This window comes from Ranitomeya variabilis, chromosome 8 (assembly GCF_051348905.1).
Source record: "Ranitomeya variabilis isolate aRanVar5 chromosome 8, aRanVar5.hap1, whole genome shotgun sequence".
NCBI lineage: Eukaryota > Metazoa > Chordata > Amphibia > Anura > Dendrobatidae > Ranitomeya > Ranitomeya variabilis.
Window position 1 is genome coordinate 177916888 of NC_135239.1, and position 18657 is coordinate 177935544.

At 42.1% G+C, this 18657-nt stretch overlaps 1 protein-coding gene across 4 annotated transcripts in view; it reads left to right on the plus strand.

Annotated features, from left to right (window-relative positions):
* Nucleotides 1–18657, plus strand: part of VGLL4 (vestigial like family member 4) — a 77463-nt gene that overhangs the window by 37414 nt on the left and 21392 nt on the right. The gene's annotated exons all lie outside the window — the stretch shown is intronic.

An 18657-nucleotide genomic window follows, 5' to 3' on the forward strand; every position in this document is an offset into this window, starting at 1 on the left:
ATTTATTTAAAAAAAACAAAAAAAAAACTGGATTACATGTAAAATTAAAGCTAGAACTGAAAGTATGTAAGTTATGCTTTTATAAGTGAAAAAAGAAAATATATATATATATTATATATATATATCTTATATTTACACCCTATAGACTAAATGATAATTTGAAATGCATAGTTAATAATTTATGCTTTTTAATTACCGTAATAAATGTTAAGATTAATTTTAGGTTTCAACATGGTATTTGTGTTGGCACAAGGTTTAAATTGAGCACATTGAAAGTTTTTAATGTTGTGGAAATAGTTAAGTTTGAGCTGTACGTGCAGCTTTGGAGCTGGGGAATGGCCTGGTACGAGGGTGGGGGGATACAAGACAGGCATCAGTGAGTTTGGCAGTCGGCTCCTCACGCTGTGACCATATGCAAACAGAGCTTGGATTTCTACTCTACATAGTCTTTCTGTGCTCTGAACTTTTTCTCACAGTGAACAAAAGATCCGTAATGGAGGGGATACAATGCAGGCTAGCGGCCGGTGGGCTCTTATACCGAGGGGTCTCGTATTTGATGTACGTTGGAACAGTTTTTCTACATTTGCTACATTTTTTTACAAAATGTATCACATAATTTTGTAAATCGGGCTCTATTGTTCCAGTTTTGACAAAGAAGGAATTCCAAAGTCACCTTCATAACCCTTAATAAGGTGACGTTATGACATTTTTCGAGTACATCTCCAAACTTTCTAATGCACCGCTCCAGTCCAAAGTATCTCGAAGTATTGTCTTTATAGGAGTTTTTATAAAATCTCCTGCAAAGTGCATCAATCATTCTATAAAAAAAAGACTTTGGGTACACTCGAAATGTGGAATGTAATGTAATAAGTCAGGTTTTAATTTTTTTTTTTTTTCTGTTCTTCCCGCCATTCTGGAATGTTCTGCGTTCCGTGCGCTGTTTCTTCACATTCCACAAATGTAAACAATGCAGCTGGGGAAATTCTGCGAACCTTGTGCATTCCTTGCACTTCTCGAGAACAGGAAGCAGAGCTCCTCATGTGCCCCACTGACCGGCCCCTCTCGAAGAGGAGGGGTGGATAGGTAGGGTGTGGAAAACTTTTGAAAGACTTCTTCTGAAGTGTTAAAACTTCCTCATGTAGATTCTTCACCTTCCAGTAAAACCTAATTAATCCACTTTTGTAGTATTACGGTATATGCCGTATTGGTGTAGTGCGTATAAACAGAACGTGTGGTGGATAATTTTTAGTATTGCTTCGCAACCTTTTAGAAAGTTGTATGGACCTTTTGAGCACTATTTTATTTTATTTTTTTTTCATAAACCCATCGCTTTACTTATTTGGCTTTGATCCTGAGTTACGGTAGTCTTTTTTTATTGTTCAGAGCTGCATTCATAGTTCTGCCAGGGGGAGATAAGAGGGCTCCGATTACCAGATTCTGAACTAATCGCTTAGGTTATTTTTAATGTCATACATTAGATTGGTGAATTTTTGTTCTGTTTTTGACAATATCCCAGGCGCTATATGGTAAAGAAGATTTCTGCTCCGAAGCCTGCAGAATTGTGAGCACGGCTCTGCAGATCCAAGGAATGGATCCTGACTGATGAAAAAAGGCTTTCCAAATCATTCAGGCTGCCATAATATGCCTGTGTGAACTGGGCTATGAGATTCAGAGAAAGACCACCACATCTGTCCATAGAATCCAGTGTGGCAGCTCAACCCTCCTTTACTTCTAGCACCACTCCGCGTTTGTTTAGTTTTACACTGTAATTTTTGAAAAATGACATGTATTTAGGAACAATATTCACACGAAGGTTGTATGGCAGAGTAAAACATACTGAAACTTTTATCCATGTTTGTTGTTTTGTATACCAGTCCACCGCCGGAGAGGTATCACTAATGTTTGTTTCCTGCCCTTTTTATAAAACTTACCAGCCACGGTCTTCAGCTCTTCCCAGCACTGCTCTGGTCCATCTTGTGACCACCGCCCCTTGACTGACCGGAAGTCAGAGCCTTGTTCTGTCTTATAGACTTACATCAAGTAGTGACTTCTGGCTCGCTCAGCAAACACTGGAGCGATCCAGCATGAGACAACCTGCGGAATCCGGACCGGAGTGGCGCAGATCACAGAAGAAGACGTGGCTGGTATGTTACTACCTGCAGACAACACGCATGACTGATACCATTCCGGGGGTGAAATACCAAAAAGCAACCACCGGAGTGCTGCTTTAAAGGATTCTTCATAAGATAATGAGTATAGTAACTCACTGATTGTTGAGGGTCTGACCGATGAGACCCACCGCAATCCCAAGAACTAAGCTCAGGAACTGGACTCTGCAGAACTTCTATCTTGGATAGAGCAAATAATTGACCCTCTGTTCCATTAATGGTCTATGGGACTAGCAGAGGAAGCAAAGTGCAACGCTTGGCTATTTTCAGAAATCCCATTTCCGATGAATGGAGTGGAGTTAGAGTATACGCAACTCTTCTCCATTCAAGGTGGGACTCTGCAGAATTTGGTTCCCAAGTTCTCGAGACACTTTCTTGGGATCCCTATCTTTCAGTAAATTTACAAAGAGTGGATAATGTGCTAAGCTGTCAAATATGACTGGTATGTGCGATCGTTATGCATAATGGATGGCAAAGTAGCACTCTGATGTTTTTGAAGGATCATTTGTGGCCCATGTTTTTGAAGAGGAAGATCTTTCTTTTGCTTTGTACCTCTTATGGGAGTATCACACTTGAGATTCCGGGCTCCTTTTGCGCCTTTCATTACTATTATTTTATCTTATTCCACCGACATGGTAGCATCACCAAGAAAAAAATAAAAAGCTATGCCTGTCAAGAGCGTAGGAAGAGGCAGCTCCCCGCCTGGTGTCACATGGCAGATATTTGAGCCGCGACGAGGAGGGGGAGGAAGACGCTGAAGCACAACATCTGTAACTTGTTTTTCAAGGAAATTCAGTTTGTTTGGTCTTTTTCCCCCTTTCTCTCCTCCTCGGTGTATAGTTATTGGTGGTTGAGGGTTGGAGGAAGGCAGATTGTGAGTCAGGTTAATATGACGTTTGTAATGGAAGACTTGTAGATATGGATCGCTGAGCGCTGCAGTTTCTGGTTTCCCTAATTATAGTTTGTGATTGCAGGAAAGTCTGGAATCCCACAGGACATTGTCCATGTCCATGTTTATCCTCCTGGCAAATGTCTCGCTCCAGTAAGACCGCTACTAGTGTCTTTACGTACCTTTATAGTAATATGGCCAAGTGGATCGTTATTGATGAACTCTCCCAGACTATAAATCCCCTTTCTGTTTGAAATACAGAAGATCTATATATAATATATTCACACAGATTGGTATCAGACATGGAGGCTGTGCAGAAGGCACACAGTCGTATAATTCTTCATTATGGAGCCGATCAGTCTTTGTGCGCTGCTGTACCGACACCATTGAGTGCTGAGAGATGCGGCTTTATATTCAACAAGCCCTGTTACTTCTCCGCGCTTGGGTCCAATCGAAGGCCACATCTGCATGGAGATAGTTTGTTCTCCTGTTTGCATTCATAGGTATCCTCCAGGTACTCTCTTCCATTCGTGCTCCAAAAAAGAAAGGTAAATTTAGAATCTCGTAGAAATATGTTTGCCAAATTCGGACATCTATTGATGCATACCAACATTCGTAATCTTGGGTAGGAACCAGGGCTGTGGAGTAGGTGAGACAAAATGGACTCTGACTCCACAGCCCTGCCAGGGCTGTGGAGTCGGTAAGCCAAACCTCCGACTCCTCAATTTTCCATGACACCAACTCCACCAAAATGGGCTCCGACTCCAAGACTCCGACAGCTCAGCCCTGGTAGAAACCAAAATGGTTGACCCCCAGTGCTGACATAAGGATATGAAACCGGACTTTAATTGTTTTTTTTTTTCCATTGGGCTTCTAAGGAGGGAGCATGGTGGTTAACACTGTAGTGTTGCAGCGCTGGGGTCAAATCCCACCAACATCTGCAAGGAGTTTGTATGCTCTCCCCGTGTTTGCGTGGGTTTCCTCTCAAATTGCCAAAGACCCGCTGAGATGGAGTTTAGATTGTGAGCCCCAATGGGGACATTAATGCTGTGTGTAAAGTGCCAGGCAATTAATGGCGCAATATAAGCGTGTAAAATAAATAATAAATCTTGATTAAAATATGTTCAGTCCATATCAAACCATTTAGTTCTGTAGTGTTATGCGCCCAGTCAGACACCACTTACACTATTCAACTATGTGGAGAGTCAGCCATTAAAGTTGGCTATAAAAATAATGTGCAAGATGTAACCCACTAATATCAGAGTTGGCCTATGGTCCTATGAGTAAGGGTCCTCACGGTGCAGTAGTGATAATGACTTATTTCTATCTCTCCCTATTGAGGTAAACATTCATGCTCACCAGAGCTTGCATGTTTCTGATGGAAGCTGGAGAAATGGTTGTTCTAATTAATTATGACAACGGTTTGTGCCTTCTCTGCTGGCATGAAATATGTTCTGTTCGATGAATAAATTTAGCATCAGAGCGGGAGGCCTTCAGACCACATTCTTGAAGTTTGTAGAAACATGTCTGTAAATGAAGAGCGTCTGCAGGCTGGAAATGTTCTGAAAGTTAATATAACGTTGTCTACACAATACTATAGCATTAATTGAAATATCGGCAGGAGGAATTACGAAACGGATGGTTTTACAGGAGCAGAAACTACAATTCCCAGCAGGACCTGACATCCACATACTTGGCTGTGTCCACCAGCAGCTGGAGGGCCACAGCTCTGTAGAGAACCTGAGTCGTGGTTGTTGTACCCTGAGGGCCAACAAGGGCAGGAGAGGACACTGCTGGGATAAACCAGTCCAGCTCATCACTATTATTGCCTTGTAATGAAGTGTTGAAACAATGGATCTTGTTGTGTGGCGTGCAGAGCGACAAAGCCGTGATCGGAGATATGCTCCGCGGTGACCTTTCTGTTCATTAACATTTTCCACAATCCCGAGGTTGTGCGGCGTCTTCATAGAGAACATGTTGTAGAAACAATGCGCGTAGTATTCTGTGTTCTCGGTCCTGGGTGGTGTGGGCTCTGTACTGTGACGTCTGTTTGCTCAGACATGATGTGCAAGGTAATTTTCTGCGGTTTGTCACTGTTCATAAAACATTAACCTCTGAGGTTCCTCGGCGTGGCGAAACGTTTTTTTTTTTTTCTTTCTTTTTTTATGGACATACTCAAACAAAAGAAATCATGCTGCCATTTGTTGGGACATCTCGGTTTTTTGTGCCAGGTTTGCCAGTATTTTGAGAAATGTTGCCTTGTAGAAAAATGGTACATATGAACACTTCTGTAAAGTGGTCCATACAGCTTAGATTGCTGTCTGAATGCTTGTTTAGTTGACAGCTGTTCCTTCTGGCCCCAAACTCATATGGATGCTCAGCTTAGCCATGTGTCTTTTTTTTTTTTTTTGTGGTATGAAAAAGGAAAAATGCAGACCCTACACGTTAGATAAGTCATTCACACCTGCTGATTTCGCCTTGGTTGGCTCGCCATCTAATCTGTAGGCTTCTTGACTCTCCCCCGACAGATTTGGAGGGGAGGGAAGGATTCGGCCATTGGAATTTCAGCGGCTGATCCTCGTTCTCGATGAGGAGTCTGGCAGCAGCTTTCTCATGGAGAGTATGGGAGCGCTCTGCCGAGCAGAGTGGTCCTGTGTATGGGCAAGTCGGGAAAGATGGCTGTCGACTGAACAATTGACAGCTATCTAATGTGTATGGCCAGCTTTAGCCCCTGAAGGTGACTTATATAACCTGACAATAAAAGGAGATTGGGCATGTTTAAAAACCAACATGCTCAACCCCTCTATCACCACAACATTTGTTGTTGTGGAGAATCTAAAGGTGCAATTACACTGCATGATAATTGGAAATGACTATTCCTAGGAAAGCTCATTTTACGATAATCGTGCTGTGTAAACAGGTCGCTGATAACCTCGACGAATGAACAAAAGTCTTGTTTGTTGAGTGATATGATCTTTTATACTTGCTTAACTTATTGTTCTGTACAGCACATTGTCCTGTGCTGCCGAGACCAATGGCAGCCTATGCGCACAGAATGATCTATTACTTGCCGTTCAGTGCACATCATAAGTGCCGACAGCCTATTTGAAAGACCACCAATCAGCGGGCGGTATAAAACTGCAAATTGTATAGTGTAAGCCCAGCCAAAACGTACATTTATACTGAAAGATTATAATTTTTTAGTGTAAACCGGCTGCTGATCATCCGACGGAGTAAAAATAAAACGCCTTTTCATTGAGTGAAATTATTTTTGAGCAGCACACAAAAAATAATAATTCTCGGCGGCATATTGTACTGCCAGAGAACAATGGCAGCCTATTGGCACTGAATAATTCATTACGGGCCGTTCATTGCGCATTGTTTACCGCGTTCTGCTTACGAAAAACAGAATGGTGAACGACTGTTGATCCGTGTTTTAGTGCCGCCAGTCGGTCCGTGTAAGTGGACCATAAAGGGGTTGTCCACTAGAGGGACAACCCCTTCTTAAACATTCGGCCCCAATTAAAATGATAAAGCGTATACTCCCTTCCCGTTACGGTGCCATTCCCGTGGTGTCTGTACTCTCTCTGGGGCTGTGATGGAGTTGTGACGCCGGCGTCCATTCAGCGTTGGTGTCACTGTCTCTGCCTTCGGATAAACTTAACATGAACAGCAAGCCAGGGCTGCAGCTGATCCCAAACTTCCTCTTCACGAGACAGTGATGCCATCGCTGGGTACCGGACATCACATGTCATTCCAACGCATCATAGCCCCGGTACCGCGAGTGCCGACATCGGTTGAACAGAGCCGGCACGAGAGGTGAGTATAGGCTTTATTATTATTGGGGCCGAACATTTAGTATAAGAAGGGTATGTCCTAGTAGTGGACAACCCCTTTTAAGAGTGTAAATGGCAGGTGTGGCCAGCCCAACATTGATCTAATGTTATCGCCACCTTAGAGTAATTTGCATACTACAAACTGATGTGTTACGATTTTTCAGCAAGAAATATTCTGGCCATCAAACCAGAGTATCCCTGGCAGACTCTATAAGACAACGGGGTCTGTCGAGTGCTGTTCAGACCATGTTCTGATGGATCCAATACAACCTAATTCTTTTCACTGTGTACAGAGGCTAAAACAAGCAATAGATTGTTGTTGATTGATCTAATTTCAGTGAAAAGGACCAAGGACAAATCTTCAGGGACTGACAAATGGTCCCCTCTTGTCTGATGAAGCCGTAATCCAAAAAGGTTGAATTTTGTCACCAGCCCCGATACTGTGTGATGAGGGTCGCGAAAAGTGTCTGGTAGCCTTTTACACCCACCCACAATACATTGTGACTTGGAGAAATTAATAGTAATTTGTTTTAGGCATAGATAACACAAGAGGATGACTAACAATCACAAATGTTGTTCAGAGTTCTTATAAATTCAGTAATTTGTTATGTAATTTTTTTTTCCACGGTGCCAAACTCCATTATGGAGTAGTTATCATTTTGTAAAGGTTTTGGACTTGGAGTGAAGATTGTCACTTATTCTTGTCCTTCAGTTTTTTGCTTACTAAGCATTGCATTGGTCCCAACCACTAGAATACATGAAATAAAACGTATACATTGCAACAAAAACAATTAGTCTACGGGAACCCTGGCAAAGTTCAACTACCCAAGTATGGTGGAGATTGAATCTTCGGGTTGATTGATTTGGAGGTCTCTGGGCTTCTCGTTTTTTAGGTTGGTGCTAGTGAGGCCGGAAGGCTTTCTTGTCCTGCAATTCTAATAGGGGTGAAAAGTGCAATGCTCTTATTACCTCATCTGCAGTGGTTTCTCTCTTCCTGATGAAAGTTTTAGATCATTTTTATCACCGTTTCCTGATACGTGATATCTTTTAGAAGCGTTGTCTCTGCTTCCATTTCGGCTTAACGTGTAACAAGAGTCGACGATCCGGATGTCTCTTTATAGCGAGGCCAACTAAACTTTTGTGTAGTTCTTCTCGAGTTTACATTTACTCTTTCTTGAAAAGAAATGTGAAAAAAAAAAAAAAAGGTCTTATCTTGATATAATAAAGTGTCTTGCCATTATAAACCATACTCGTCCGCTGCTCTTGGGCAGCCTAGCCATCCAGAACTAGTGATTTCACAAACCATTAAATACCTCATGACTCGGAAGTGACCTTGTATTCTTGTGAAATATTTTTAGATGAGTTCTGAAATGGCCTCTTCAGTGGGTCTAGCCGGTTTGAACTTCTTGGGCTATGGCTTACATTTGAACATTGCTTTCCGCTAAGCAATACTTTGAGGTTTCCGTCTAAATCCCAGAAAAACAGGATCGAGACGAAACCCTAGCGTAATGGGGCAAACTGAGTCACTTAGGACTCAGTTTGGCCTGTGTTCCAGAAGTGTTCTTGTACGCTTTTGTGTCCACCTACAAAGATGAGTCTCCTTCATCTCTTCCTTAAAAAAAAAAAAAAAAAGTCAGACCTCACCAGAACAGAAGCCTAACGGAGTTCAAAGTGGCTTTTTCAGTCTTATTATACTGAATGGCTTTGCCAGGGTTCTGTCTGCCTGCCGTATTTTGTAGAACACTGGATAAATGTAAACTAGGCCTTCCAAGAGTTTCATCTGGTATTTCCGCCAAAATTAAATCTGTCAGCAGAGTTTCACCCCTCACACTATTTACCTGTGCATGTAGCTCTTTCGAAGATAAGTATAGCAATACCTTTACATGGCCACTCCGTTTCTTCGTTACTAGAAAATCAGTGTTTTGAATTGATATGCAAATGAAGCTGAAGAGCTATGGTAGATCTGAAGATTCTGTCACTCCAACTTATGCCGCAGTTTCATCGTATCTATCTCTGGTCTTCTGTTTACCTTGGCTATGGCAGTTCTATTCTCTGTGACCACTGCAGTCAGTCTCTGCACTCTCATGCCATGTAACGTTGAGGCCAGTGATTGGCTGCTGTAAGATATACAGGACATCACTTCTGCAGCCAAGGTAGGCAGAAGACCAATGAGGATGATACATTGTGTTAAGCACATTTCGATAACGCTTTCAGCAGTATGTAACTGTTAGTTCAGGATAAACGTTTTGTTGCAGCACACCTAAATATCTGAAGATAAGTACTGTCTCCCGTTTCCCACAATGATTCCATAGAACAGCGGTGGATTGTGTGGTGAGTGCCTTTCCTTTCTTCTCCACTGATCCGTCATTGATGTGTCTAGAGCTTTTGTCGTGACGGCTCCTGTTGACGAATTGTTGCCCTGAGCTATGGATGTTGGGTTGTATAGTTCTTTTAGTCTGTTCAGTGTGGTCCCAGATGTTTTCTTGTACAAAGATGAAGAATTTAATTTTTCCTGTACAGGACAAAATTCTTATGTACCGTAACTATTCCCGCATGTTTCTATAGGGTGCATACGTCTGTCGCAGTGCTTACATCACTGTAGTCTTTTCAGAATTTGCAATCGAGCGACAGGGTTTCCATTGCATGTGTGGGCTATTGGCATGAATAGTTGTCAGTCATAACCCCCGCACCCCCCACATAACCTAAAGGCAGCCATACACCTGAGCCTTCAACTTGGTTGTATGGCTGCCTTTTATGTTATGCTGGGAGGGTTAAGGCTGAAGGGTTGTACCTTTTTATAAAATTTAAACACATAGGGGCAGATTAATCGAGCAGTTGGGCAGATTAATCGAGCAGTTTATGATTGTTCTCAAGCATAAACCTGCTTGACGTGTGGCAATATTTTTGCCCAATCAAGAGTTGCAACTTTTTTTTTTTTTTTTTACACCATCTTGGCCAACTTTTTGAAAACTTCTGACATACTCATTTAAATTTACTTCCCAAGTAGCTGAAATTATAACCGAAATGTACTCCAGTCTCTGGCTGACGAACATTTCTTGTGGTGTCGTTCAGCAGCCAAAAGATGAAGCGTTACCAGGACCTCTTAATGAATTTGGTGCTTCATGCTTCCAACGGTCACTACGCAAGTCTTGATGTATCAGATCCGTAATGCAGGTTCAGTTCTTTATAGAAAATCTAGGTTACCATAGGTCAGGATAACCTATAAATATTCTGGAATGCTACAATTTTTCTTCTTTTTTGTTTGACACAGAAATGGAAGTAATGTACGAGAATAGTCAAGAATTTGCTGATACAGCTTCTATACGTTAGTGCTTTTTATGAGCCCTTGGCTAGAAATTCCCTTAGGTGGTGTTCTCATAGTTAGAATTTTATCTGTGAGGTCCTATCCTAAAATTATCATTCATGTTTCCTTGACTCATAGGGCTGTATATGACCTTCATTCAGGATCAAAGCAAGTAGCAGATGGGAGAGAGATGGCCAAGAGTGAACTACCTACATTTACCAATTTCTTGCTAATGTAGCGTTAGGTGGTATAGCACCAATTATATGGGTGGTCTCTGGAAGATCATCTGGTCCTTTTGTGTCTAGTTCCGGAACCTAGAAATTTTTTTGGCTATGTTTTCTCAGCACAGGATAGTCGATGTAATGCAATGGACTGGCCAGATCCATTAGGGTAGGAGCCACCTTTACTTTGTGGCTCCCACTTTGGCTCATGGAGAGGGGTCCAATATTGTTCATGATCTCTCCTTAACCTTGGTTCAAGCCAAGTTTGTTCTGTCTTGGCCACATAATAAGGATTTGGTGGCCTCTAGTTTAAAAGGGTTTTCCAGACTGAGAAAAATGGTCTGTAGTCGCTTTGGTTGTATTAGAAATGTGGTTTCTGGCAAACAGCTGATTTTTGCCCGGTGAAACAATGGGGAAGCCATGCAATTCCCCTATAGTGTTACAAGGCAGCCATTTAGATGAATGGCCATCCACTTGATACAAGGAGGATTGGATCTTCCAGAATGTGAGCTCCATTTTAGAGGAGGAAGTGCGATTTGAAGATGTTCCCTCTTAGATGCCTGTAGGCCCTGATTAGATGTTGTTGTCTTCATGAGACAACCCTTTTTTATTATTATAGGCTCTGTTGAGTATGGGTAACTTTTCATCATTACGGTTTAAGACTTTAAAAACACAGTTGGCCACGCTGTCATTTAATAATCGTCATAAAACAGATTTTAATTATTCTCGGTTTTCCAAGAAGTTTTTGCTGGACAAATAATAAAATTCCTGTTTTTGGCCATTATCCATTTCGTTAGGCACAATCGCTAAGTAAATCTAAGGAGAAAAGAAATAAAGCCAAACTGTGGACCCTGTCTGCAGAGCTCCTTCATCAAAGGCACAGATTAAATGGAGTGTAAAAATACCAGTAATTATTTCAGCTGAAAAGTACTTTAAACTTTTGATCTCGATGTCTACCCTGGAAACCTAACCCCATCGTGGCATTAATGTTTGAAGTTTAGAGAGGAATAACAGCTCGTTTGCTTTGATCATGGCTCCTCAGAACATGTCCTCCTTTTCATCTTCACCACTTTGTGATGTCTTACATTTCACATCAAATCACTTACATAGGTGACAGAGGAAACTGCCTGCAAAGGGTCAAACTTCTGAAACGCATAACCATAGCAATGCATCTTCTACTAGGGTATGAAATCAATAATGTCCTGGAAGAGCATGGGAGGCTAGAATCCTCTGGTATAGTCTTTCCTATAAAATGAGTGATGTTGTTTTGGTGTAGAAACCTCTCTTCCTCTTCTGCCCTTTTGGGACATTAGAGCTGAGATGGTTTTGGAAGACTGGGATCATTTATTAAAATCAATGAGATATTTTATGATCATGGGTGTAGGGGTAGCATTTTAGGAAACCTAAAAGCAGAAATAAGGTTGTCCAAAACCCTCCTCTAACTTCACACCTTGGTTTTCCTAAAAGATGATACCATGTTGTCCTCTTCCGTTCTCACATAGGAGAAAAACAGACCTATTTTAAAGAGTCAACAGAGTTTCAACAGTCATCAGACTTCTGAACAGTTTTTCTCAGATGATAAAGTTTCTCAAGTGTCTCTTATCAACCAGTCCATTAATAGGTAGCACACGAATGGCATGTGAGTGCTGTCCAAATTTTTATTTTTTACCGACCCATACTCTCCTCAATATTGGACATGCCTCTATTTTGGGTAGACAAAAAAAGTCAGATATTTTATATGAACAGCCCCTTAAACTGTCATAGCTATGATTTCTCTCTGTGAAAAACAGAGATGGCACTATGACGTGAAATGTGGACATGTGAATGAGCCTGAACATTGATGTTGCGATTGCAGCTGTTCCTGTACTACTGTCTGATGGGATTTGCAGAAATCCATGTGCTTGCCATCCAAGCAACCTCTTTCAAATGACTGAAACTTATTGAGTTGCAGAAATTGCTAAAAACGAAATATCCCACGTGTGTATAATTAGGATGGCCCTGTGAGAGAAGTTTTTATCCAACTTTCTGCAAAAGAGTTCTGATGGAAAGCATCCAAACAGAATTAAATGGGTTTTCCAAATTTATTCCATAATTGGACCAAGAGGGGGAAATTAAATAAAATTTGTCAAATTACTTGCCTCCTAAATCTGACGGTGCCCCACTGTTGTGTAGCAGTAATTTCCCCCTGGCTTACCAGTTGACCACTACAGCCAATCATTAACTAGGTGCACTATGAAGCCAGTGATTGGCTGTAGTGGTCATGTGGGTAGTTGAGATGTCATCTCTGCAGGACAAACCCATGGGGTGGCACTGGCTACTATTTATCTGGAAATTTACATAATTTTTTTTTATTTTATTTTTTTTAATACAATTTCTCTTCTTTAGCCCAAATTTTTTTAATACTTTGGCGGTCTATAGCTTAGGATGTAAATAATTTCCCCCCTTTTGGAATTTCACAGTCCTGGAATGCGAACCTAAATCCGTGCTTACTATTTCTCATGCATGTGACTCTTCGGTGCTTTGTGCCGAAATCGCAAGTAATGCTATTACCAGGGTTGTGATGATCACTTTCCCACTAGCTTAGAAATAATGTGATCTATTCCGTCTCTAAAAATAAGTGACATCTCAGTGATATCATCAGTTAATACACATTACATTAGATACCAAAGATCAAGTAGGTAATCCGCCAACTGGAGCCCAAGATTCTGAGTTCTATCCGCATATAGATGATTGTTTTCCATGTTACCCTTGTGTAATTTCCATGTTCATGTAATGTTTGACACGTGTCTCTGAATCTGTATTACTTGGAGCCTTACATATCACTAATCTAAATGAACATACCCAAGACTCCAGCCTTGCTGATGATTTTCAGGAATTTGCTGCAGGTCCCAACAGGCCAGACAAATCCCCTCAATAGAGTTTGGACACTGTTCTTCACCAACCCTTATGATAAAAAGCTGTGATGTAAGGAGATGGGCCCCGGCATGCTGAAACCTTCTTACTGACTAGAAGATTATAAAATACATGTTACAAGTTGTTGTAGCTGTAAATATTAGCAGCTCAGGATGTGGTTTACCAAGCGAGAACTCCTAAAATTGAGGGTCTCTAATGGAAAGTCTGGAAATCGTCCTTTCTTTATGTGGTGTGTTCTATTCCTGAGCTTACGGCAAGTTAAACATATTGGGACATGCCCTTGTTACCTGGCCACTTTTCCGGAATAATTTTACGACTGAAGGTTGTTAAGTAAGTGTGCAATAATGTATGTAATAATAAGTATAGCTTCAGGCTGAAGTTTTGGCAAAGTGATAAGATGTTCATGGGTGTTCTTATCTCCTTCCTCCAGAACATGATCTTGTGATTTACATGAAATGGAACTTTCTGTATGCGCCTGTAAGGAGGAAGGCCAGGCTGCAAGTACCTGTATTGAGCTGGGCCTGGAACTGTTGAGGCTGCATCCTGTTTCCTGGGGGAAGTAACCGGGGACTGGACAGGCCCCATGACTCAGGAAGAGGGGGCGTGTTTAGAGAGGGAACCTGTCCGGAAGCTGAGGGAGAAAGCGTGTGAAGCTGCATAGAGGTCCCCACCGTCCGCGTGTGAGCAGCAGGGCAGGCGCTGCTACGGACTGCAGCAGACAGACCCCCTGGCCTAGGGAGAGATCGGGTGCAGGACTGCCATCTGCACCCCGATTCACCAGGGTATATCTGCCGGGCCACATCGGGCTCAGACAGTGCCGGTGCCCACCACAATAATAAGGAAAGAGCCGGGAGCCCTGTTCAGCTAAGCGCCGCACGCCAGCCTAAGAGACAGGGCACTGAAGACAATGGACAATACAAGTCTATGGAACCGTGTAAAACACATTCAGCAGAAAGGTGGCATCCATGTGCTGTATGCGTTTAACATTACAAAGTATAGGAGAAGCTTTGGAATTGATTTTTCCCTAATGCTGTCAAGAGATCAGAGTAGATTAGTCCAAACTGATTTGCCAGACCCGGTCCTTTGGCCATGTCAGTAATTGATGGCGAGAACCCTAAAAATCCTTTTCATCCCAGGCTTCACTTTTGATTTGACAACCTGGTGCAACATCATCTTTGCAATTTGGCTCATGTGACTTCATGCTTGGCCGGCTAGTCAGGAGCCGCTGATATTAGAAGCTAAAAGGTTGTTCACAGGTCTCCCATCCAGTGACCACAAATTTCTGATGACCACTGATTACATCCTACGGTATCTGGCACCAAGACTGTAGCAGCAGATCCTTTATCTGGTAAGGTTGCATCTCCATAGAGCATCTCTGTTATGGGCTTGAAAAAGAAGTCCAATCTGATTGAGATTGACTTTGGCGGCCACGTCAACTACCATGATCCTTAAACAATTTCTGCACACTGTTTGCAATCTTGTGGGGCACTGTATATTGCTGAAACTGTCGATAGGTTTGAAGGAGCGTACTTGTTCTCCATTTATGTTTAGGTTGTTATCCTCCACATAATGTTTTGGACCCAAGATTTCCCAGATCATCTCACTCACCACTGGCTGCATTGCTTCCTTCTAATAGTACGATCTTTTCCCTGGGTGAGTGATCACGCACCCAGCCACCCACATGATGTTCTACATCTTTAACTTGAGCTTGCTGCCTATACTTGATAAAACCCATTGTAAAGAGACAATCCATGTGATTCACTTCACCTGTCAGTGGTTTATTATTATGGCTAATTGGTGTAAAAATATTGCTCCATCTGGATTTAGAAGAGGGAACTTTTCTTTATACATGGTGGGGAGGAACACAACGTAGTTCTGTGTAGGTACTGAGGGTATCTTACTCTTGTGGGCATAAGCTAAAAGAATATCCAAGATCTCCACAACTGTTCACTTCCCCGAAGAAAAATATTGAGGATGTGAGATGTTTATTTTGGAGTATTTGTGGATTGGAACTTTTGCTTTTTTTTCTGCCTTACTTTTTGCATGATTAATTGATGGAGGATCTTTGGTGGACTTGCTGTTATTTATGTTCCATCCCGGGTTATTACAGTCATTCCTTTCCACGGAAAAAAGATGAAGATTTGCCGTTATCTTTCTCTCTGGCTGTTAAGCTTTTGCTCATCTTTGATTACTTGCCTTTAGTCGATGAGAATTTGGATGGGGTACAACATTTCTTGTGTGGGAGAATGTGCTTTGGTTTTAAAGTCTGGTCATATCACCCTTTTTGGAATGCGTTATGGAAGTGACTAGTTGCTTTCTTCGAGATGAAAGGGTGGATATGTTGTGTTTTTTGTTTTTTTTTGTAGTGTGAACAATCTGCCTTCGATGAGATTTTGACTTCGGCCCTAAAAGGGGGCCTTTTGATCTGAAGTTTTAATTGTTTGCTCTTGAAATTCTACAATTTCTCAGTGGCATACATTATCCCCTATATATAATATCAATAAAACAATTGGGCACGTTTGCTGGGTTGGACTAGCCAAGGAAAACAATGATCCTTTGGTGGAACCAGACTCCAATAGTTTTATTACTTACACAATCCCTTTTTGCACAATTGTGGATTGTCTTGGATTATTTCATGACTAACCTTTTTTTTTTTTTTAATTTGTATGACCTGTGTGTACTAGAATAGTGCTGTTTACAAGGCTATTAAAACTGGATGTGCAAACATTTTGTATAGCTAGAGGGTGAGCCCTTAGAGTATTTTCTATTTAAGACTAGGTCTAAGCTAAACTAGACATTTTATCACCAACTATAAAGAATGATTACGATAAGCTATCCGTAGGCAGGGCATCTGGGCATTACTGCAATTACTAGTGTATGGGGCCCGGTGAGAAGAAGCAAAGAGGGGGGGGGGCTCAGACTGGGTGAGACACACTGCTCAGCCGAGCCACTGTATAAACGGCATGGCAGACTGCATGGCATCCTGGGGCTTGGGCTAATTATTTTACTTCTATTAATCCTCGGGGCCCCAGTCACTCACAGCAACTTACATTGTATGGCCGCAGCAGAGGGGACCGGCTGTGTCTGGCATTTTTTGACATCAAACACTGCTGGCCCATACTCTGTTCCTAAGCTGCCAGCGTTCCCTGGGCCCTTGCGGCAAATTTATGCAAGAGTTGAGGGCCTGAAAGTGATGAGGTGTGCATGCCTACCCACTCGCCCGTCTGAGCTCCCATTCCCCCATACGATTTTCAATTCGCCCACCCACCTACTACTCCTCTTGTGCTCCCCTCCCTGCTCGCCTAAAAAAAAAAAAAGCTGATGGCTGTGTATGTGATCTGCTGTTCTATGCGAACGGATATTGTGTGATTGGTGGCGCATAAGTGAAGTTTTTCCATGATTGGGTGGTGAAACTGTGGAAGGTTTGCGGGGTGGAGACCGAGCTGATGAATAGCCTAGGCCTCAAAGGGGCCTGAAAATTTTGCCAGTATGGTGCCCTGAAATTCCTGGTGGCAACTCTGTCCATAGGAACACATTGAGTTGCTCTAAAATTGCCCCATTTTGCAATTGGAGGAGAAAAAAAGGCAAATTACTTGAATCAAACAAAATTGGAGAGGTTTTCAATATACTTTTACTAATTACTAGGGATGTGACCGCCGGGGCTCCTAACAATTCTGATCATTTGCACCTCCGCTCCATTTACACTGTGTACAGAATTATTAGGCAAGTTGTATTTTGATTACTTGATACTTTTTATACATGTTGTCCTACTCCAAGCTGTTCAGGCTTGAGAGCCAACTACCAATTAAGTAAATCAGGTGATGTGCATCTCTGTAATGAGGAGGGGTGTTGTCTAATGACATCAAAACCCTATATAAGGTGTGCTTAATTATTAGGCAACTTCCTTTCCTTTGGCAAAATGGGTCAGAAGAGAGATTTGACGGGCTCTGAAAAGTCCAAAATTGTGAGATGTCTTGCAGAGGGATGCAGCAGTATTGAAATTGCCAAACTTTTGAAGCGTAATCACCGAACAATCAAGCGTTTCATGGTAAATAGCCAACAGGGTTGCAAGAAGCGTGTTGGGCAAAAAAGGCGCAAAATAACTGCCCACGAATTGAGGAAAATCAAGCGTGAAGCTGCCAAGATGCCATTTGCCACCAGTTTTGCCATATTTCAGAGCTGCAACGTTACTGGAGTAACAAAAAGCACAAGGTATTCGATACTCAGGGACATGGCCAAGGTAAGGAAGGCTGAAAAACGACCACCTTTGAACAAGAAACATAAGATAAAACGTCAAGACTGGGCCAAGAAATATCTTAAGACTGACTTTTCAAAGGTTTTATGGACTGATGAAATGAGAGTGATTCTTGATGGGCCAGAGGCTGGACCAGTAAAGGGCAGAGAGCTCCACTCTGACTCAGACGCCAGCAAGGTGCAGGTGGGGTACTGGTATGGGCTGGTATCATCAAAGATTAACTTGTGGGACCTTTTCGGGTTGAGGATGGAGTGAAGCTCAACTCCCAGACCTACTGCCAGTTTCTGGAAGACAACTTCTTCAAGCAGTGGTACAGGAAGAAGTCGGTATCGTTCAAGAAAAACATGATTTTCATGCAGGACAATGCTCCATCAGATGCCTCCAAGCATGGCTGGCCAGCAAAGGTCTCAAAGAAGAAAAAATAATGACATGGCCCCCTTGTTCACCTGATCTGAACCCCATAGAGAACCTGTGGTCCCTCATAAAATGTGAGATCTACAGGGAGGGAAAACTGTTCCGAGAGGTGGACTATGTCTGGGAGGCTGTGGTGGCTGCTGCACGCAATGTTGATCGTAAACAGATCAAGCAACTGACAAAATCTATAGATGGAGGCTGCTGAGTGTCATCATATAGAAAGGAGGCTATATTGGTCACAACATTGGTTGTGCAGTTATATTGGTTTACCTTGTGGAAATAAACAAGTGAGATGGGAATATATTTGTTTTTTATTAAGTTACCTAATAATTCTGCACAGTAATAGTTACCTGCACAAACAGATGTCCTCCTAAGATAGCCAAATAAAAAAACAAAAAAAAACACTCCAACTTCCAAAAATATTAACCTTTTGATATTTGAGTCTTTTGGGTTGATTGAGAACATAGTTGTTGATCAATAATAAAAATAATCCTCTAAAATACAACTTGCCTAATCATTCTGCACACAGTGTATTCTTCATGGGACTGTCAGAGGTAGTGGAGCTCTGCGCTTGGCTTTCTCAGTCAATCCCGTAAAAATTGAATTGCGCCAAGAGCCTCATTCTTGGGACACTCGGTGATCTTACTTGCTGATTTT